The sequence below is a fragment of the Lepidothrix coronata genome, unplaced genomic scaffold (assembly GCF_001604755.1).
Source record: "Lepidothrix coronata isolate B3197 unplaced genomic scaffold, Lepidothrix_coronata-1.0 Scaffold44, whole genome shotgun sequence".
In the NCBI taxonomy this organism is placed as follows: domain Eukaryota; kingdom Metazoa; phylum Chordata; class Aves; order Passeriformes; family Pipridae; genus Lepidothrix; species Lepidothrix coronata.
The window spans coordinates 4,506,832-4,516,100 of record NW_016690224.1 but is presented as its reverse complement, the minus strand read 5'-3'; positions in this window follow the sequence as shown (position 1 = coordinate 4,516,100).

Here is a 9,269-nt window from a genome sequence, read left to right as displayed (position 1 = left end):
TGAAAAGTGATCCAAAGGTAGAAACACAGAACAACATTTTGCTGAAGGTATCATGGATCAGAAAATGTAATGGAATGACATTGGTGGTAATGTAAGAAAATAAACATCAGAAATATGAATTATTTATAAAGGAGCATTTTACTGTCAAACAAGTGCCCTGTATCCATGCAGAAGCCTTCCAGAGGAATCCCCACCAGGTAAGAACAGGCAGAGTTGACAGAAATGGATGGGGAAGGACATCTCAATAAAATGACTGCCTTTGTAAGACAGATAAACAGGAAAATTTTCCCACAGTGTAAATCAAACTATATTGTAACATCTGGCAGCATACATCCTCTCAGTTTTAAAAGGAATTCTGATTAAATATAGATGTAATTTACTTTGATTTACTACATTAATAATTAAACTTGACCAAAGATAACGAGGGGACTGTAAATCTTACTTGCCCTCACCAATCTGCAGACTGTGAATTCCATATTCCTGTGAATTCTATTCCTATGAATTCTAGGAAGGAACATACCTCAAGGGAGAGGCTGCAACACAATCTTATACTGAAATGTTTCTTTCGCTAAAACAGCTGAACTGCTGTTGGGAGAGAGGCTTTAACCCACAGTCTGAGCTAAACAGAGGGGAAAGTTTCACAAGAATATGTCAAATCAGCACATTTTCCTCATTACTGTGTTCATAGCACTTCCCAGCCAATGCCTGTCAATACAAACTCTGCTGTACCTCCCACCACAGCGCCCACGCTGCAATTTGGGTTTATTAGCTGCAGTCGCTGGTTATTCATGGCAAGTCAAACATCCTGCACACCGATGAGCTACAAAGCTCAGCTTAGTGTGTTCCACAGGAGCTCAGGCTTTGAAAGCTTGTGTGCACACGCAGTTCTTGTAACCTAAGACAAAACAATTCTCCACCACAATGTTCAGCTTTTCTTCCCAGGGGCTAGTACGGGGCTATGTTTTGCATCTGTGCTGAACGCAGTGATGAATATTAACTCTACCTCACTTAAACCATGGCGCACATTTAAACATTTACTTCTTGCTTGGATGAAAAGCTGCAATTACGGACCCGGACAGTGAGGCGCGGGTTTAGGAGTCCCACAGCCCCCTCGCTCCCACCTGCGCTGCCTGCCCTGTGTGCGCTCAGTGCCGGAGCTTAAACTATGTGTGTTTGTTCCACAAAAAGAATCCCTAAACCCACCAGCCAACCACAACAAAACAAAAGGATTTTTTTTACCAGCGTGAGGCGCGGGCCCCGGGCCGGGGCCGCCGCCGTCCCCCGCCCTCAGAAATCAAGGGAGCTGGGGAAGGGTCTGGAGCAGCAGGAGCGGCTGAGGGAGCTGGGGGGGCTCAGCCCGGAGAGGAGGAGGCTCAGGGGGGACCTTCTGGCTCTGCTACTCCTTGACAGGAGGGGGGAACCCGGGGGGGTTCGGGCTCTGCTCCCGGGTAACACCAGGACGAGAGGACATAGTCTTAAACTGCGTCAGGAGAGGTTTAGTTTGGACATCAGGAGGAATTTCTTCACAGAAATGGCCATCAGACATTGAACGGGCTGCCCGGGGAGGTGGTGGAGTCACCGTCCCTGGAGGCGTTTAAGGAAAGACTAGACACACTCAGTGCCATAGACTGGTTGACACGGCGACGTCGGGCCACTGGTCGGACCCGATGATCTCAGAGGTCATTTCCAACCTGATCGATTCTCTAATTTTGCTATTCCGCGGTTCAGGTGCGGAGCGGCCTCGCCCAGCCCCGCCCTGAGGGAGGGGCCGCCCCGCGCACGCGCCGCCCGTGGCCGCGCCCCCCTCCCCTTTCCCCTCACGGCCAGCGGTGCCACGGGGGGCGGTGCCGGCGCGTGCGCGGTGCGGGCAGGGGGCGGGGCGGAGGCGGAGGCGGGCGGAGGGGTCCCAGCCGCGCGCGCGCCCCTCCGCGCCCCCCCCTCCCCCGCCCGCCGGCCCGGCCCGCGCGGAGCCCCCGGAGCGGGGCCCGGAGCAGCGGGAAGGAGGCGGCGGCTGCCCCGGTAAGCGCCGAGCGCCGGCGGGCACAGCCCGACCCCTGCCCATCGGGGGGTCACCCGCGCGGTCTCCGTCAGGGCCTGTGTGCCGCGGTCTGGCCGCAGCGCCCCTCACGGCCGCCGGGAGCCCCCGGGCCCCGGCTCCTCCTCATCATCGCCCCATCCCCCCCGTCCTCCCCGAGGGGCCGCGCTGTCACCCTGCGGCGGTGACACCGCCCCGCTCCCGCCTCGGGGGCCCCCCGCGCCTCAGGGGCCGCCCGCGGCATCCCCCGCCCGCCCTGCGCGCCCTCGCTGTCACCCATCTTGCGGCCGCGTCCCCGCGGGCGGGCTCAGCGCGGCCGCTCCGCCGGCCCCGGCTAGCGGGGAGGCGCAGGTTGGCCCGCGTTTGCATCCCGCCGTGAAACCCTTTGCTTTGCTGTGTCTGTGAGAGGGGTGGTGGGTGCGTGCGGGAGCTCCCTGAGGGGAAGGGCGCAGCGCCCGCGTTCAGCACCTTTGTAGCGGGGTTTTGGTGCGGTTGGGAGCACCGTTGTGTGGGTTCTGGTCTCATACTTGTCTGGAGCGCCGTTTTTTCTCTGCGTTTTTGTAGCTGGAAGATCCTACAAGCTGAGTTTCGTGCCTGCTGCCTCCCTTTCTTGTGCCTCGCAGTATTCCATCTTGCAAGGCTTTCATGACCTGGTATTACCAGGGATGGAGGGAGGCGGGTTCCTATAGCTGTGCCAAAATCACTCACCAGCCTGTTCTGAGAGGTTCTGTGTCCTCAGAGACAAAACCAATGCAGTGCTGATGCTCAGCAAACTGCATCCTTCTCTCCACAGCAGCACCTCACTGTCTGTGCTTGCAGAAAGTGTCTGTGCTAGGATCTGGAACGCAGTTCTCTTGGAGCAGAAAACGTGTCATGTAAGTGGTTCCACTGGGTGAAAAGTGTTCTATAGAGCTATAGGTTTTGTCGAAGGGCATAGTCTGTGCAAGCTCTGCTCCCCAAAAGCAAACAGAAACCTTCTGGAGCTGCTTCCTGCTTCATTAATGGTATGGACTTTGGTTGCTGAAAGATAGGCAAACTAAAGCCAGTGTCTGCTTTTAACACTGTGGGTCACAGTATAGTGCTGCAGTAGCTCAGAATTATAGTTGCTTCTCCCTCTACAGCCAAGCTGATTGTTGTTAGGTAGTTGCTAACGAAAATGAAAAGAGAGGGTCATTGTAAACAGTCTGAGATTAAAACTGAGCAGTTGAGATGGGTGTAGTCTCATATTTCTTGTAACACTGCCACTTCGTTTTCAGTTAATGGAAAAATCAGGTTCTAGGCTGGTAAACTATGTGAAGTAAGAAAAGAAAACTTGATTTTTCAGATGTTTTTGTGTTGCTGAAGACAGCATAATTTCTTTATTGAGTACAGTACGTAATTGGGAACAAAATGTCTCAGATCTTTTTAACTTATTTTTCCATTTCTGTCAAATACAGGGACATCTAGTTAAAAACTACAGTCCACATTTTCCCGGTTGCTTCATCCACTCAATTTGAAGGGCTGTTTGTTGACGTGCATTTTAGTGTGATCTTTGGTAAAGATCTGTCTTCTCTCTTTGGTTGTATGAGGGACTGTTGTATTAAAATCTGACGACGGTGGAACATCACAGTGGGAAAACCTCTGTGCAGGGATTTCCAGTTGTCATGGGCTGTACTTTCTGTCGTGTTTTGCAGCTTACCAGCTCTGCAGGATTCTCCTAGAGCAGTGTGATCTCTGTGGCCTCCCAGGCATCTGCCAAAGGTGTTTTCTGCATTGGGCTTGAGGAAAGGCTTGAGTTAGGGTTTGCCTTAGTGGAGAGCTTGTCCATAGCAGCGAATCAAGGAAAACCTGGGGGTTAGGCTGAGGTCTGGCACGTGATCAGTCACATTGTTTTCATCATGGGCACTACTTAGGCCACCTGGTATTTTCCTGAGCCATACCTGGGCATCATTTAAAGGTGGCAAATGCCGGGTCTTCTCCAGAAGACATGGGACATGGCAAACCCTCTTTGGGTAGGGGAGAGGGGAAAGCAATTTTGGCTGTACAGTACAACCCAAGCAGTGCAGGTTTGCCTCTGGGCTGGAGAACAATCTCTGACCTGTGTTAGTTACTAGTGCAGGAGGCAGCCAGGGAGTTACAGAAGTTTCTGTCTCAGCACGTGTTGGAATAGATATTTTTGTGCTGCAAATATTTCACTGTACAGAACAGATGAGGTGATGTACAGTGGACATTTTAGGTATGAATAAATATATACTTACAAATAACATCTTAAGTTCAAACAAACTTGTGCCATTTTTGCTTTACTGTTAGTATGGAAAATAAACTCTCAGAAGCTGGAGGCATGTGAGAGAACCCCCATAAGAGATCTTTCACTGTTGAAATTCAGAAGTTCCTTTTTTTCTTGCCTTGGCCTTGTGACATAGGAGCCTGTCTCTCCAACTAGGATCCAGTTCTAGAAGTGTCTAACGCTGCTAATGGGGCTGAATCACTGTTGCTCAGTGGGAAAAACAGCACAAGAAACATTATGCTTGTACTTCCTGTCATAAAAAATCACTCCATTTAGTCTTATTTTTAGTCTTTACACTGAAAAAGGGAGAAGGAGCGGGTGTTAGAAGCTGTTTTATGTACTTAATGGTCGCCTTACGTGACTAGTCACAAGGAACATATTACTTGTTTCTTTTGAGCTGATTCCAACTGAAATGATCAGAGAAGCCACCATTTGGAGCACTCAGCAGTAGTGCAGCCTGCAAGTAATCATAGGATACTCTCTTTTAACATGTAAATAATTCATCAGTAGAGTTTTCACACATACATGCATGATTTTCTTTGGGAAAGAGGACTTTACTGTGAAGGCACTACAGCTTTTTATCTTCATCCTTGTACATGAATATCTTCGGATACTTCAGTTTTGCCAGGAACTGACGCTTTGTTGCAAATCAGTGGCAGAATTAGTAGCTTCCCAAATTGCAGAAAAGAGGGATACAAGAAGAAATTTTGAAGTTAGGTGAAAGGATACTTTTTGAAGGGGTTCAGTCTGCAAGGTTTCAGTACCAAAAGACAAAAAAATTTTAGAACTAGCAATTTGTTGCATATTAAAGGGTTGTCCAGCCACTAAAGCAAAATTTCAACAGAGTAGGTGACAAATTTTTACTGAGCACTTAACATTTAGTATTTAAATAGTATAAAAAAAACTAAGGTAGTATTGAAGTACTGGAGTGATGTGTTTGATGACATCAGCCTGAAAGTATTTGTATTTTTCTGATGCTAAAAAGATTTCCCTGACTTTGGCGATTCGGCTGATGTAGGATACATGTTCCACACAGGTACATGCAGTGAGTAATGATTTCCTGTGGGATATGCTTTTGGGGAGGTGGGTGGAAAGCATGACCAAGAGGCTGGTGTTCTTGCCACTCCTTGAAACTTTCTGAGTTCTTCTGAAGACATTTCTGTATATGTTCTTAATTAAAAGCACACAGTGGTTTTGGCAGATGGAGGCTTCTTGGAACTTTGGCTACAGAGTTCCCGTGCTATGTGAGGGTTCACTGTTCATCACTAAAATGTTGGCTGTCCTTGTATTGATGAGTCTTAACTGACATGGACAGGTTTATAACAATGATCTGTTAGAGTTTGACTTTCTCTCTTTAGCCATAGGGGTTTTTTAAAATTTTGTATGATTTTTTACTGAGTTACCAAGTAGTACTGAGCTTAAAGTTTCTTTTATTTAGCAAGGTAAATGACACTGAGATTTGCTAATGGGTGTGGATTTAAAGTAGCATCTATTATGCAGTGAAATATCTTTCTGTCTTTGTAAACAACAGTCTTGACTGTTTCAATTTGCTTCTCCCTAAAAAGTAACCAGCACTGTAAATCTTAAATATACCTGTGAAAAATAAATAAGTAGTATCTATCTAGAGAAGAAAATTCCAGTAAGTCTATAAGTTATGGACATTAGTGTTGTAAGTAAAGGATACTTGAAGGAAAAAAAGTACTTCAGTATAGACTTTTTTAATAGGAAAGACTACCTTTTACTGGAGGGAAAACTATTCCAAGGTCTTCGACCAAACATCAAAGGCTTGCCAGGAAACCTGGAGATGTAGGAGCTTCTCAAAGAAATACCTTAAAAATGTTTCACAATGGAAGGTGCTAAAGAGTTAGTTAGACACTTGGCATTCCATGGGGATATCAGCACATGAGCAGCCACATCAGTTAGGGATGCTGTACTGGGCTTTAGTGCTTTCCCAGGCTCCATCCCATGTAGAGTCCTGCATTGCTCCAACAACCAGACTGTCCAGGGAAAGAGCAGCTCCGTGAACTAGTTAGTTATTCACCCTTTTCTGGAAGGCTCAGAATAAAAATTGTCAGCAGGTGGGAACCTCTCCATCCTGTCCCAAGGACTTTTCCCCTGTATGACTCAAATGTATGTCCTTGGGCTTCCACACTGAGGCAGGTAAAAGCTCCTCCCTTAGTGATACCAGGGTATTTAGGAACGATTTGCATGTGGCTCTGTCTCTTCTCTGTCTGCCAAGGCTGAAGGATTTTAAACTAAGTAATGAGTGTGCTGTTGACAGGCCTTGGAGGTGAGGAAAGGTGGGTCAGAGCATGGAATTCAAACCCATAGATAGCCAGTCTTCAAAACCCCTCAGCACCCTGTGGTATCATGTTTTGATTGCTTAAAAATAACACAGTTCACCTGTTGCCTCATGCCAGGGAATAGTGTGGCTCGGGAAGGGGTAGTGGTTGGGTGGGTAAGAGGTTCATTTAAAGCAGGGCTGTTGCTGAGTGTCCAATAGCCTGAAACCGAATTAAAATTTGGGGCTTCGCTGTCTCTGAAAGGATGAGACTTCCTTCTTGTTCCCAGTTCCCAGTCCCGCTGCTTCCTTTGCATAGTATCTAGCAATTATAAGGTGAGTCAGATCAGTGCTGATCTGACTGAAAGACCAACTCATCAGAAATGAGCTGTGATCTCTAGAACGGGAAGAAGGGAGAGGACCGAGGAAGGGGTGGGACTGCCTCTTTTGGTGGCAGGGTACAATTAAATTATTTTCATGACTAGCTTAAGCAATCCCTAGCAGGCACTTCCCTTCCCCAGCCTTAGCAAGACTGACTTGTGGAGGGGCCATTCCCATTCAGGCTGTTCTCTTGGTGCAGCTGGGACCAGGATGGTCCGTCTTTCTGGGGCTGGGAATCCCGGAGCCGTAAATACCTGAGGCCTGGGAAGGTCCTCAGGGGATGCATCTCTTTATGCTTCTCCTGTTCTCTGTTCTTTTTGTTGCAATACTTTCAAGAATGCTACCTGACCAGGTTGGTGGTGGAGTGGACATAGTGAGCACCCAGTCACCTCCCAGCTCCAGAAATCCAGGCAGTAGAAAGTCCTCAAGTTGACAGTATGTTGGTCAGCTGCTGGTAAGATTTGTCACTGTAACCATCCTATCAGGTATCAGGATTTGGGGTGTTTGGATTTTGCATGAGCTGAAGATCTGATGGAGTGTTTTGGATGAACATGAGACCTTGTCAAAGTTATTCACTGATCTTACAGGTTTTACCTGTAATACCCATGTGCTGGGAGCCACTGGTCTGGCTCCAGGAATGCCACATTGCACGTCCTTTCTGTGTCCCCCTCTCCATGATGGGAGCCAGGCTGCTGCCTGCCTTTCTTCTCCCTGGGAACTTGTTGCAGCGGAAGCCTTTGCTGCAGTTGTTGATATCAGAGTTCAGCTGACCACAATTTCAATGGACCAAAGGGAAAAGGTCACCACTGGTCACCTGCTCTAGGCAGCACTTTTGGGAACAGCTGTGCTCCAGGGAGTGCATTGCAATGAAGTGTTGTGTGCTGAGCAAGTCAGTTTGGGATGGAAGGAAGCTGCTGTGTTAGTCCTACACCTTTGCTTGTGCTCTTCTACCAAGTTCCCTGGTCTTAAAATTGACGTGGCTGGTTTTGAAAGTACTTCCCTGCCAGTGCAAGGAGAAATGCCATGTGTGCAGTGGACTTTGGTTGAGGAATACAGTATATACTTGGGGTTATAGGACACTAAATACACCTTTGTAATTGGAGAGCTATTGATTTTTGTAACGACACTTGCTTGGAACATGCTTGGGAATTACAGTTAACAGCACTTCCAGTGAATGTGTTTAACTGACCAAGTATCGCCCTTTAGACTACTGGATTTTGTAGTTAAAGCTGGCTGGGAAGTTTAGTGTGTTAAGATGTCTTTTTTCCCCAGAAAAGCTACAGTGTCAGTGTAAGAGTTGGTTCTGTTTTAATGGAATGTTAACCTAAGGGTTTTACAGACAAGGTTGACATTTGTGCTACGTTTGTTTGAGCGTGTAAAATGTGGCATAGAGGTGCAATTGCTCTCCAGGAAATAGGTATATATTGCCTCATCTGTTAGTGCATGGCTTAAAATTTGGATGCAAATGTGAAATTAAATGAAAGGAGTGGAAAATGACAGTGTAACCAAATTACCTGTGTTATCAACACCAATGAAACAAACCTATTTAATAGTGATGTGGATGGTATTCTGGTCTGTAGTGTGAGCAACCATAGTTAATGGGCATTCTACAGGTACTGAGCCTATGTAGAATAATTTTTAATCACCTTTATGATGGCTACCAGGAAGGTATAGATTCACCTGGTCTATTCCTCCATTTTTCAAAACTGTAATTAAAAAAACCAATCTTCTGAAGGTGCAGTCATTGCAGGAGGTTGTGCTGAGACCGAGTTATGGACAGTGCTCCCCTTCCTTGTGCAACAGTTTCCCTGTGCTAGTTGATGAACAGTTGTTTTTTCTTTCCTTGGCAGTGGCTTGAAATAGCAGTTGTTTGAAGCAGGAGCTTGAAAACAAGACTACATAATTTAATTTTGTTATGAAAAGGCTTTCAGAGCACAGTTTGTGAATTTAGGGGTTCTTCTGTAAATGTTCCTGTCACTTGTCTGGAATGTTAAGTATTGCAGCGGTCACACATCGCTCGCAGCAGTTGCAGCTCTGAAGTTTTCTCCAAAGAAGGAGCAGAGAAATTTAGGTGTATAACAGCCAATTCTTTTCAAAGCTCTGGTCTCTCCTTCCTTCTGTTTAAAAGAGAAGTAGCAGTAGCAAATGTGGCTTGAAAACAGAGGATAGATAACGTAACTTCAGTGCAGAATTCCTATTTGTGTAATTCCACAACTCGTAATGGGAAACTGTACAGGCTCTTTTGAATTTTTAAGGCAGAAAGTAAAAGGAAGGTCTTTCCTCTCTAAATAACAACCTGCAGCCGT